Raw genomic sequence first — 13,194 nt, 5'->3', positions numbered from 1 at the left:
ACCAGTCATGGCACAAGCCGACAGGTGTATCGGTAACTCGAGATGGTGCGGCCCGGAGTGGAGCTGGAGCAGCGTCTGAAGGAAGTGACATCCGCGAGGGCACTCGGGCCCTCTGGGGACAGCGAGCAGCACCCGCATGGAGTTCACCGCGCAGCCAGTGCGTGAAGCCCTATGATGACGCCCTCGCTGAGCAGCCGCTCGCGCTTTCAGAGTCCTCCGCCTTCCCGTCTTCCTGGGGGAGACCCTATAAATGGGTCATAAAACGCCCCCGGGATGGACTTTGCTCATCTGTCCAGCCCCCTTTACTCACTCACTCCTGCCCCAGATGTTCTGAGCACCTACTACACCGGGCGCTGAGCTGAGCCCAGGTACACGCACCAGACTGCAGCTCAGGCCGCACCTGGAGAGCTCGGGGAACCAGCCGTGGGTGCCGAGCTAAATGCCGTGAAAGAGCAAATCTGGGGCCCTCGGCACATCGCTCAGCCCGTTTCACGGTGAAAATGCAGGGCCCCTGGTCTGTCTTCAATAAATAGGATGCACTCGTCCACCTAGGAACATGCTTAGCGTCCTCGAGGGGCTTCCTGGCCAGGTGCTACCTGGATGTGAAACTCTGCCCATATTTCCACCAAAGGCACCTGACAGTCCACACATATCAGTGCAAACATAATATTCTTTTTTGGGGGGAGGATGGTTAAAAGGTGTCTCAGTGAAAGATTTCTGTGGACCAGCCACAGTGCTCCAGCAGAACTTTCTTTTTAAACCCTCTTTGGTGGCTGGGCGAGAGAGGCAGACGCGAATAAAAGTGAGGTACGAAGGGGAACCTGGCCAAACGTGGCCCAGGTGTGTCTCTCACTGCACCCCGCACCTGGGTAGACGCATTTGGGTTTCGAGGTGTGGATTACAGACTGGCCTCTTTTCAGAACGAAGACGTGCCCTGTCACACACATGGGCAAACGGCCACAGCCTCCAAGTACCTGCAACGTGAGAACAGGGGACCCATCTTCCGAGCCCCGAGGCCATCCCCCTGCGGGGACTCTGCTGCTCTCCCTACGGCGGGTGGCTCTGTACCGGAGCACCCCGCCTTCGGAAGCGGGGCCGGCTTCCAGTCTCAGAGGCTGTGCTGGTCCCGACAGATTCCGAAGTTATGTTTGGAGCCAGTCCTTATAGAAAGCCTGGGACTCGGAGGGGAAGAAAGGTGGCTTTCGTAATCCCTGATGAGCTTGCCAGGTATGGCCGGAACTTTTCAAATGGGCCAAGTTATAATATCAGGCCTTGAGCTTGGGGCCTTGCCGCGGAAGCATCGGATGTGCGCCGTGCAAGTGACAGGTAACCAGATCGCCCAGGTGACAGGTAACCAGATCGCCCAGGTGCCCAAGGCGCTGAGTCGTTGCGTGTGGTTCGTGGAAGAAGCCGTGCTGGCTCCTCTCGCCCGTGAGCAGTGGGACCTGCAGGTTCACCCAGGCCCCCCAGGCCCGTTCCTGCAGGGCCGACGCTGGCTGCTTCCAGGCAGTGGAGGTTGTTGTAAATCAGTGCAATTTCCTCAGTGCGACAGTCAAGCCGGGGACCTCATGGGAGCAGGAGTTTCAGGAGAAAGGCTCTGGAGAGTCGGGGGAGATTAGGGTGTTTCAGCTCTCCGAAGTGATTTGTGTGTTCAGGTCCAACTTATCACCATAAAAAACCTCATGAATTAAGTTGCCAGGCAGAGAAAATGGACTTTGTTTAGGTGGAGGGTGTCGGCGGGGAGGGGAGGCCTGGCTCCCAGCGGAGTGTCCCTGGCTCCCTGATCTGTGGGGCCGGCTTTGTTCTCACTGACCACTGTACTGGTCCAGCCTAAGGACCTACGCTACGGTTCCATTCACTTTAATGAATCAAAGGCCTGCCTGGGGCCTGGGGACGTGCCTGGTCCATCTGCCTGAGATACAGCCCTCAGATGGCATGTGCCCATTTCCAGGACCGGCTCCTCAAGGCCCTCTGTGTGCAAGCAGCCGCCCCACGGTCATAGGGTGGGGGGTTATTTGGGGGAGTTGTGTGGCCCCGTGAGCTGAGGACTTGCAGAGGGGCCCTCTGTTCCGACCATCCTGATGCCAGCGTCTAGCACGAGGCTTTCAAGACCCGAGAACCATTTGTGGAAAGAGGGAGGAGAGAAAAGAGGGAAGAGACCCTCCCCCGAAATCCGCCCTCGCCACCGAGCCCATCCTACCTGCCCTGGGCTCAGGCCGCTCCCTTCGCGCGCGTTACTCTGCCGAGCACTGGATGTGTCTTAAAGGGTTTTAACACCCCTCAAGGGGATCAGCGAGAGAAGCCAAGTCTGTTACTGGCCTTTCGGTGATGGGCCGGCCGTGGAAGCGGGGTCCCGGCTGGGAGCACGGTCACCGGTGCCCGTCAGGGCCCGTGTCCTCCCCTCCCTGGAGGGTGTGCCTGGAAGGGGTCGGTTAGGCTGGTCCTGAGGGGCCCAGAGGCCCCCAGTCAGCCCGAATTCCAGAATGATGCTTGCCTTGCCTTTGCCTGCACAGGAGGCCGATTGCGCCGGGGTCCTTGTCTGTGAGCGGGGGTCATGACTACGTCAGGACGCCTAGACACACGAGGACGGACGCCAAGTATGATTATTCTGATCTTATAGCTACTTGACACCGAGTTCCCAGGAGAAGAGTGTTAATCTCAGAGGTCAGCTGGTGCTCCGGACGGCACGTTTCTATCCCCAGAATCCATAGGTTGAAACCCTACCCCCTTCCCCCATTGTGATGGTGTTAGGAGGCGGGGCCTTTGGGAGGTGTTAGGTCAAGCGGGTGGGGCCCTCATGCATGGGGTTACACTGAGTTTATGAAAGACACCCCAGAGAGCCCCCTCGCCCCTTCCGCCAGGTGGGAACACAGTGAGAAGGCAGCTACCTACCCTCGCCGGACACTGAATCTGGCGGGTTCTTGATCTTGGATGTCCAGCCTCCAGAACTGTGAGAAATAAATGTGTGTCATTCACAAGAAGCTCAGTTTGTGGTATTGTTGTTGTAGCAGTCCAACCAGACTAGACACAGCCCTGGCACACTAGTACAATAACTCTATTTCCAGGGAAAAGCAGATTTAAATGAACTCCCTCAGAGGAATTTAAGTGTGTGTGTGTGTGTGTGTGTGTGTATCATATAAGCATGTGGCAGCGCATTTCTGTGTCGAAAGCATAGACATCCTTTGTCATCTCTAAGCCAGGGGTCCCCAACCCCTGGGGCGCACAGCAGGAGGTGAGCAGTGGGTGAGCAAGCGAAGCCCCATCTGTATCTGCAGCCGCTCCCCAGCGCCAGCATCACTGCCTCAGCCCTGCCGCAGATCATCAGGCATTAGATTCTCATAGGAGCGCCGGTCCCTGGTGCCCAAATGTTGGGGACCAGGTCTCTAAGCAGTCGGGGGAAGAAATCATAAAATAAAGAACTTCCAGATGTAGGTTCTGTTCCCTGCCTTGGAATGCTCAAGGCCTTCCCAGCTGTTCCGTGTTTCGTCCTGGCTTTCAAGAGGTGGGAAGGTGGCGGAGCGGCTCCCGGGGTTCTGAGTCCCCCGAAGGACACGCGGCATGTGAGAAACCAGCTCGGCACCGCCAGCAGCGGTGGCCATGCTGCGAGAGAACAGTGGCCAAGCACTAGGTTCCAGGAGGATTCTGAGCCGGTCAGCCGCTCCCGGACAAGCGCGCCTAGGACCCCCAATGGATAGGCCAGTCTCTTCAACCAAAGATGCCGGGAAAACTGGACCGCCACGTGCAGAAGAGTGATATGGGACCCGTGTGTCACACCACTCACAAAAATTAACTTGAAACGAGTCAAAGACTTAAACACCAGGCCCGAAACCGTGAAACTCCCAGAAGAAACTGTAGGGAGGCGGCTACTTGACACAGACCTCGGCAATGATTCGTTTGCGTTTGACACCAAAAAGCGCAAACGACAAAAGCAAAAATCGACAAGTGAGACTACATAAAACTAAAAAAACTTCTGCGCAGCGAAAGAATCCACGAAATGAAAAAAGACAACCAGCAGAATGGGAGAAAACCACGCATCTGATCAACGCTCAACATCCGGAGTTTATAAAGAACGCATACAACTCCATGACAAAAACAAACGACCCGATTAAAAAATGAGCAGAACTAAACTGACATTTTTCCCAAGAAGACATCCGAATGATTCGGATGACGGACACACGAAGAGATGCTCAACGTCGCCGACCGTCGGGGAAATGCAAATCGAAACCACAATGAGATGTCGCCTCACACCTGTCAGAATGGCTGCCATCAAAGAGAGATCATGTAGAGGAGAGGGAGCCCTCACGCACTGTCGGAGGGAATGGAAATTGCTGCAGCCACTGGAGTTTCCTCGAAAAATTAAAAATTAAAAATTAAAAATAGAGCTACCGTGCAAGCCAGCAATCTGGGTATTCCTCCGAAGGAAATGAAAACAGGATATTCCGGAGAGAGATGCACGCCCATGCTCATCGCAGCATTATCCACGACAGACAAGATGTGGAAACATCCCGGGTGCCCGTCCACAGCCGAATGCAGGGAGGGGACATGATGCACACGCGTGAGGAAATCTTGCCGTTTGAGACAACACGCACGGACCTGGAGGGCGTTCGTTATGTTAGGCGAGATAAGTCAGACAGAAAAGACAAATTCCGTGTGATTTCACTTATATGTGGAATCTACAAAAGCCGAACTCCTAAAAACAGAGCCGAATGGTGGTTAGCGGGGTTGGGAGGTCGTGGATAAGGGAGAGATTTTCGAAGGGGGCGAACTCACGAGTCGTGGGTGCGTGAGTCCCGGAGGGCTAGGGCTGGTGCGCAGCGTGGACAATGTAGACCGTGATGCTGTGGTACGATCATCAGACTCGCCGAGATACTGGGCCTTCATTATTCCCACCCCGAAAACGAAATGCTAGTCCTGTGACGTGATCGGGGTGCTGCCTACCTACAATGGCAATCGTGTGACAGCACATAAACGCATCGCGGACACTGTGCCCCGGATGCGGTTACCCCTCCCCCGTCCTCATGCTGTCCCTCCCCAAGAGGACAGCCAGCCTGACCCCTGAAGCCGGTCCATGGGCGTGGCTCCGGGAAGCCCCGCCCCCAGCCCGCAGATGCGCAGAGTCCCCGCCGTTTAGCTGAATTTCTTCACTGTTTAGATTGAGAAATTGTTTAGATTGAGAATGTGACTCTCAAAGATCGCACACAGCTAAAACCGTGTAAGACTGTGATTAAAACTCAGCAAAGGGTTAGCAGGAGTTTCTCGCCTAACCACGGGTTCTTCTCGTTGTGTGCTTAATGAGGTCTCTCTCTAATTGATTGATTGATTGATTGATTGGCAAAGCACTTCTCGCTCTGTCAAACAAATTATCTCATGCACAGTAGTCCCTGGAGCTTAGCTCGGGGGAGCTCACTGCTCGCCGGATCACTTAGCAACGCCTGGGACCCCGGACAGAAGTGCCCCCAGTTGGCACGTGGAAGGGGGGCCAGGACCACAGAGAGGATGGCCACTGCAGCCCCCCCAGCCCGCTCCCCTCGCGCAGTCCTTAAGCTTCCCCCCAAGTCACAGCTTAGCCCGCGTTCCTTCTTGGGACGAAGGGAGGACAGGGGTGAGGAGCCCGCTCGCTCCTGTCCCCTTGCATTCTGGACGACAGTCACCTGAGGGACACATCTGAGCAGCACTGGGGACGGACGTGGCGCGTCCGCGGGCCTGAGACTCGAGTCTCCCTACCCGCACTCCCGGGGGAGCCGCCTCGGCCGGGCTGTGCCTCTGGGGCCCACTCCTGGGTGCCGGAAGGGGTCAGAAGGCCCAAGGCGGGGGGAGGGTCTCTGCTCAGGTCCAGGGTGGGCCACGTGACGGTCGGCACGGCCACCGTCAGCGCCAGCCCTGGAAACACCGCGAGGCACCCGGTGTTGGTCACCTCGGTTTCTGTGACTTTGCGATCATTCTTCCTGGGCTACGCGACCCCTGCTTCTCCCTCACAAAGCAGGTTTGTGCCCCTGACCGTGATCTGCCCCAAGTGTGCGCTGTAGAGCCCACGGCCCTGTGTCCCAGGAGAATGGGAAGGGGCGCCATGCGGGGTCCGGCCGGCCTGGCGGAGGCAGAACCCCATCTCTGCCAGCCTCCCTTCCCCGCCGTGGCTTTCCCGAGGTTTGGAGGGGCTGGTTCAGGACACCTCGCTTGAGTTCCCAGCCCAGCGACACCCGGGCCGTGAACCACGATGTGGCAGCAAACGTTTTAATCTCCCATGGAACAAAAACAGCGTTTTCTGCGCCGGGGCCGAGGGTGAGGGAGGAGGCCCAGAGCCACCCCGGATGGCTGCCCCAAGCTGGGGACAGGCCAGGCCGGGCCCCACTAGGAAGCTTAAAAGAGATACTGAAAACAGATTTGCATTTTTCCTTTCACGGAAACTAAGCCTCTCTCGGTTCCATGAGACGCCGTCAGCGGCCTTCGTCCAGCTGGAGTGCTGGGTAGGCACGGCCCGCCCGTGTGGTCAGCGGCAGCGATGTCCCCTGGCCCCCGGCCACGGTGCTGGAGGGCTCTGACCTTGCTGCTCCTCTTAGGACATACTCTGTCCGGAGGTGGATTTGAGTGGAAAACAGTCTCAGTGTGGCATTTGGAATTTGGAATGTCCCGGTTGGGTTATTAGTCAAAACTCTAAGCTTTGACATCCGTTCTGCTCGGGCTCAGCGGGCCTAGGCCGCCCTGCTCCCCGGGTGGAGGCTGGGGGCGGGGGCAGGGCGGCCGGGGGGCCGGGGCAGCTGAGTGGGCCGCTGGGAGCTGGCTTTGCACCCCGTTCCCGCCTGAGGTTTCAGGCGGAGCTTCCTCCTGGGCAGGGTCTCCCGGGGGCCTGCCCTCTGACCCGGGGAGGGGTCCCTCTGCTGGGCGGTCACTTGTGACTTTTTGCTCTCGAATTTACCTCTCACTTCTTGCTGCCGGGGTCTCTGCCCACCCAGGCGGGCCGGCTGGTCAGCCTCCTCGATGTCGCTCCACTGGATGTCCCCGTGTGTCCCACATCTGGCTCTGCCCTTCACGCATCCCTTGCCCTGACAAACTCTGGCGTGGAGGGCACCCCAACCCAGGCACTTGCTCCTGCTCCCACCACCCCGAATAGTGTCCCCGTGGATGCCACACACATGGCTGAAAAGGAGAGGGACTCAGCAGAGCCGAGCTCCCTGGGGCTCCGCGGAAGAACTCGCCCTTCGCCTCCGCGGCCTCACCCCCAGCCTGTGGCCCCCCCGACTCCAGTCTCTGTCCTCCGGCCGCGTCGCCTTCTCCGTGTGAGGTGGGATCCCCTCTGCCTCCCTCGGCTCAGCCCCCGCTGCCCTCGGCTGGACGGTGCAGGGGCTCCCACGTGACCTTGGACCTCTAGTGACAAATGACACAGACTCACCTCAGCCCTCGGCTTTCCAACTTGCAACTGGCGTGCCGATCCAGAACGTTCCTATTCTGTGGTTGGAAGATTGGGCTGAATCCCCAGGGACTTGGACACGCTGGTTAACGCCAAACCCGTCTGTTCGCAGAGTTACCTGTGAAACCTGCAGTTTATAGAGGAAACGGACAAACATCAGCGAGGATGTTGCTCGGACGACAAAGCCACGGCTTCTCTTGACCGATTTTCACCCCCACCCACGACTCGATAGAAAACCTGAGCCTCGTGCTCTCTCTGGCTCACTTCATTCTCGATTCCCAGGGGCCCTGACGTCGCTGCCTCCGGCGAGGGTCTGCTCTGAGCGGGCCGGTCTCTCTCTCAGATAAATCTGGGGGGTGATGGAGGTGGGGGAGCCTCGCAGTCTGATTGTCTCTGCCGTGACCCTCCTAGACCGGCCGCCTGGCGCGTGGGACGGCTGGGGACTGTGGGGGTGGCCGTGGCAGCACGCCGCAGGCTGGGCGACTTACACACGTGTTTTCTCCCAGTTCTGGAGGCCGGGGTCCCACATCGGGGCGTCGGCAAGGCTGCTTCCTCCCGAGGCCCCTCCTCCCTGTGTCCCCGCATGTCGTCCCTGACTAATCTCTTCTCACAAGGCCCCCAGTCATGCTGGCTCAGGGCCCACGCTCACACCTCGTGTCACCTTAATCACCTCTTTAAAGGCTTTGTCTCCAAACGGAGTCACGTTCTGAGGTCCCGGGGGTTTGACACATGAATTTGAGGGGGCGGGGAGACAGTTCCGCTCGTAGCACTCGGGAATCCTGATCCGAACTCAGTCACCTTGGACGGGACCGGGATTGGATTCTGGGGGCGGGGATGGCCACGTTCACGGGGTTTCGGACTCCAGCCTCAGGCTGCCTCGCACACTGTCCCCAAGTCGGAGCGGGACACTCCACGCTCTGGGCAGCCTTCCTGGCTCCTTTTCGGCCTGCCTTTTCCTCCGAGGCCCCTTCTTCCCAGGAAGAGGCCATCTCTCCGATTCCTGCCAATAATGACGCTCCAGAGCTGACCCAAGGAGGCACAATGGGCCCTGGACGGGAGTGGGGCTGACCGCCCGCGGGCGTGTGGCCCTCAGGGTGTGTGACCCTCACCGCCAGCCTGTGAGAGGCCACCTTCTCCCCTCCGGTCTCCACCCCTCACACTTCGTAGCCACCTGGCTGGTCCCAGCAGGCCAGGCTGTGTGGTGCACGGGCTTGGGCCAGGCTGAGCCGGTGCGGCTCATGTCTCTGCCATTTGCTAGTGTGGCCGTGGCCAGGTGACCTAATCATCTTCGGCATCGGCTCCATCATCTGTACATGGGGACGTAGTATTTGCCTCATGGTGTTGCTCATGGGGTTACTTGAGGTCATGCCTGTCAGGTGTCTGACACCTGGTGTTACGCACGGATCCGTTGGGGTCCTAACCTCAGGGAGCCGTAGCCCAATATGACTGGGGCCCTCACAAGGAGCAGATGAGGACACGGACACGCACAGAGGGAGGAGCCCGTGGAGACACAGGGACGAGAGGAGAGAGGCTCAGAAGGACCCAGCCCGGCCGACACCACAGCTTAGACTTCTAGCCTCAGAGCTGCAGGGAACTCATGTCTGTCATGAAGCCACCAGCTGGTGGTGCCTTGTCATGGCGGCCTGGCCTCAGCAAGCGAATACGCTTAGGATGCAAACGTCTCTCTTCCTCTTCTGCTGCTCCCTGGGCCCACGTTGTCAACCAGAGCCGCCTCGGACCAGCCCTGTGGCCGCTCGGCCTGTGCGCTTTGCAAAGAGCAGGTAGAAAATCCTGGAAAAGGCTCAGCGCACGACAAAACACACCGACAAGGGAAAACAAAAGACCGTCTTAGAAAAACGCCCGGCCCCGTCAACAATAAGCCCCTTGAAAATCGCCTAAAAGTCAGCGCCTTGAAAGGGGACGAAAGCTGCTCTCAGTGTGGCCACTTGCTTGGTCTTTCTGAAGTTCCCTGCGAGCCCCGCGCCCCTCAGTTCTCAGGAGCCGGGGTTCCCCCCGCTCAGTCCTGTGTACTGATTCGGGGAAGTAGCTTCGCAGACCGAGCCTCCCGATCCAGGGACGAGGCGCCTGTTCATTTAGTTCTTTAACATCTTTTCACAGAGGCTTATAATTTTCTTCTGTAAAGACTTGCACATCTTTCCTTATTTTGTATTTCTAACGCGTTTTATTTCTTCACATTTTTGGAAGCGTATTTCTTAATTTGCAAACATTTTAAGTTTTCTATTTATCTTTGTATTCACGGTTCCTAATTTTATTGCATTGTAGTTAAAAATACATCATTTGTAAAATACCGGTCTTTTAAAATCTGTTGAAACTGGCTCCACGGCTACGTGGTTAATGTTCACGTCGTACGCGCTTGAAGAAACGTGTAATAAGTAGTTGTTAGATGTAAATCAAGCTGGTCAGTTTTGATGTAGAAATACGTGCTGTGTTTTTTTTCTTTTTTATATTAGTCTCGGGTATACAGTGCGATGGTTAGACGCTTACGTAATTTATGAAGTGATCCCTCTGATGAGTGTAGCGCCCGCCTGGCGCTACGCACAGCCATTACGGTAATATCGACTGTCCCCTGTGCTGTATACTTCACATCCCCGTGACTATTTTGTAACTACTGATTTGTCCTTCATCCCTTCACTCTTTTCGCTGAGCCCCAATATGTGTTTTCTGACTTCTCATTTGCTCATTCTCTGAAAGGATGTGCTCGAATTTCCTCCTGTCATGGTGGTCTCGTCTCTCTCTTCTTGTAGTTAATTTGATTTTTCCTTCATCTATTTTGAGTCTACGTGATTAGGTAGGTATCAGTTTAGAATTATACCTGTTATCGTTATGCGCTTTCTATCTCTAGCAATTATTTTTGCCTTAAAATTTAATCGATATTAGTTATTAATATAGCAATACATAATTTACCATCTTTACATGACTTTCCATCTTAATCATTTTAAAGCCTACAGTTCACATTGTCGTGCAACTGATCTCTAATTTTTTCAGACATGTCTGGAATATTACTTTCTATCTTTCTATTTTCGACTTTGTATTTATATTTTAGTTGGATCATGAATAAACATCACTTGGCTGGATTAATTTCTAATCCTCAATCTGGCAATCTTTGTCTTTCAACTGGAGCATTTAGTGCGTTTGCATTTATTGTAATTACTTATTATTTTGGGATTCATTTTGACCATCTTTTGTGATTCTTATTTCTCCCGCGTTTTCTTTTTTTTTAATTTTCCCCATTTCTTGACATTTTGGGGGATTGAATGAGTATTTTTTTCTTATCCATTTATTTTCCTTCACAGATTTTTGGATGTTATATTTCTTATCTATATTATTTTAGTAGTTAACCTTGAACTTTTAATATGTGAAGTTAATTCCTGTCTTACCCTCCTGAATAATGCAAAGACCTTGGAACACCTGAGCTCCCATCACTGGCTCCTGTTACTGTTGAGTATCCTTCTTCTGATTTATTTTAACTCCACTAAACGAAAGTAATTATCATTGTTTTATACCATCAGTTTTATTTAGTACCCACACATTTACCATTTTGTCTGTTCCTCACCCCTTCCTGCATCAAATGTTCCTTTTCTGAGATCATTTAGCTGCTTTCTAAGTGAGTGGAGGTCTGTTCGGTGACAAATGCTTTCAGTTTGGATTGTCTAAAAGTACTTTTTTCTCCCTCTCCTTGAAAAACACTTCCTGTTTTTGTCAGGCATACAAACAGGAGTGGGCTTAATTTCTTTTCGTCTACTGAGGGAGGAATGGCATTTGGAAGCAACTGGTCTTAATCATTTGGGATTTTCTTGGTCAGTATTTAAACGTTTATTTCCTATACATCTCATAAATACACTTTCCCCAAGTTTTTTCAGATAGTAACTAGAACACTGATTTTTGTCCAGACAGCTTCATTTAGGGCAGGTCCGATGCAAGCACATCGTACCTTTCCTTCGGTTGAGAATGTCTGTTATTTCGCCGTCCCATTGAAGGATATTTTTGCTGGATATAGAATTCTAGTTTTACAGTCCTCCGTGGTTTCTGATAAATCCACAGTCATTTTAATTGTTGTTGTTCTGTAGGATGTGTCACTTTTCTTGGGCTGTTTTGGAGGTTTTTATCTTTGCCTTTCTTTTTTAGCAGTTTGATTATAACGTACATTTTTTTTTTTTTTTTGTGACCATGGTTGACCTCACAGATTGCAAGGACCTTGTCAGCTTACAATCCCTTATTTTTTATTTTTGACGCCTACAGCACCTGGTCTTTCTAGGTGGTCTCCCATCCAAGTATGAACCAGGCCCGACCCTGCCGAGCTTCCGAGATCAGACGGGATCGGGCTTGTTCAGGGTGGCGTGGCCGTAGACTATGATGTGAAATCTTGCCATGGGTTTCACTGAGTTTATTCTGCTTGAGGTTTTCTGAGCTTTTCGAACCTGCACATTTACGCCTTTGGCTAAATTAGCGAGTTCCTATGTAGCTTTACAGTGTCACTTGGCCAAGCTCCTACCTTGCCCTGACCTTTTCACTACTTTCTTGTTCCCTGGGGCTCCTCTTTGTGGCCCTCCAGCCGGAAGTCTGGGCTTTACCTCCCCCACCCAACTCCGCTGCAAACCCCTTGCACTCATGTCTGGGACGAGCAGTGGGGGTGGGGTGGGGTGAGGTGGGGGCAGCCGGGAAAAACGCCTACTCCTCCCCAGTTCCGCAGGAATCAAATTCTGGTTTTCTTACCCAGTCCGTCTGCTCCTCATTACTCTCCAGAGTCCTCAGTTTCTCTGTGTGTTCTGTCCATGTATTCAGTGGGAGAGACAGTGTGCAGCGTGCTCACTCCATCTTTCCTAGAACCAGAAGTTTAGAGCGGGTCTTTGTAGACAGAGCTCTCAGTTGAGGGTTTTTGGATCACTAACCTCTTAGCTTGAGTCATTTGGGGCCTCCAGGGTAGACTGCAAACCCGTGAGGGGGCTAGCTTGTGGTCGCAGATTTTCGGAGTGAATTTTTTCCATTCCAAACTTTGTCAAGGTTCAAGATAAGTAAACTTTCTTGTGGCTCCCGGTCTAGTTAACTGTTACCCTAAGGACGTGCCAGCTTTGCAGGGAGCTGTGGATGTTTCTTATACTTTCCACCTGGTCTCCTGTTTCTTGCACTTCTCAAGACCCAGAGAACAAGAGCTCAAGTTACTGCGTGTGGCCGGTGACCTCCAGGTGGAAGCTGGCTGTGGTCCTCTCCAGGTGATTAATTTTACTTAGAACTCTTTAGGTTCCTGGCGTTACTTCGTGTTGCCCTCTAAGTATTTCTTACTTTTTTGATTCTCTTAGAAATTACTATTATTAAAAAAAATATTTTCTTTAATCTTTTGAGCTGCTCTCAGCCATCGGGGTGGCCAGCTGGGCAGTCCGCCCTGTCGCTGGCCTCGTCAAGGACAACCCCACGGGCGTGTGCTGTTTTCCTTAAGGGACTTCTTGTTTCTATATGTTTATTTAATTCGTCTTATCGAAAACGGTGTTCGAAGGCGATCATGAAATAAACGGCATTTTTAAGACTTTAATCAAGCGGGCGACATTTCTATTTGTAAAAATTTAACCCACACTTAATACTTACTATGAGAAAGATATGAGAAAAAACTCTGAAAATGGTAAAGCACTATATGAATGTAAGATGTATTATTTAATTTAAAATCTCTTTAGATCTGATCAGGTCATTGGTTACTGGTGAGGATGAAATTAAGTAGAAAATTCGTAACAAATACCTGAGTGGAAGACCCTGGGCTGATGAGAAGCAGCTGTGCC

General features: G+C 53.3%; 1 long non-coding RNA gene and 1 pseudogene across 1 annotated transcript; both read right to left on the bottom strand.

Moving 5' to 3' along the window:
• Nucleotides 1-2,905: 2,905 nt before the first annotated feature.
• LOC120592552 (uncharacterized) lies at nucleotides 2,906-12,238 on the bottom strand. Its single transcript, XR_005650138.1, has 3 exons — nucleotides 12,140-12,238; nucleotides 7,388-7,532; nucleotides 2,906-2,948 (listed from the first exon to the last, which is right to left on the bottom strand). It is a non-coding gene; the product is annotated as an uncharacterized LOC120592552 (long non-coding RNA).
• On the bottom strand, nucleotides 11,657-11,775 carry LOC120592687 (uncharacterized; annotated as a pseudogene).
• Nucleotides 12,239-13,194: the final 956 nt, after the last annotated feature.

The sequence above is a fragment of the Pteropus medius genome, unplaced genomic scaffold (assembly GCF_902729225.1).
Source record: "Pteropus medius unplaced genomic scaffold, Ma_sr-lr_union100, whole genome shotgun sequence".
In the NCBI taxonomy this organism is placed as follows: Eukaryota; Metazoa; Chordata; class Mammalia; order Chiroptera; family Pteropodidae; genus Pteropus; species Pteropus medius.
Note: the sequence above shows the minus strand (reverse complement) of the source record. Positions and strands in the feature narration are given on the sequence as shown.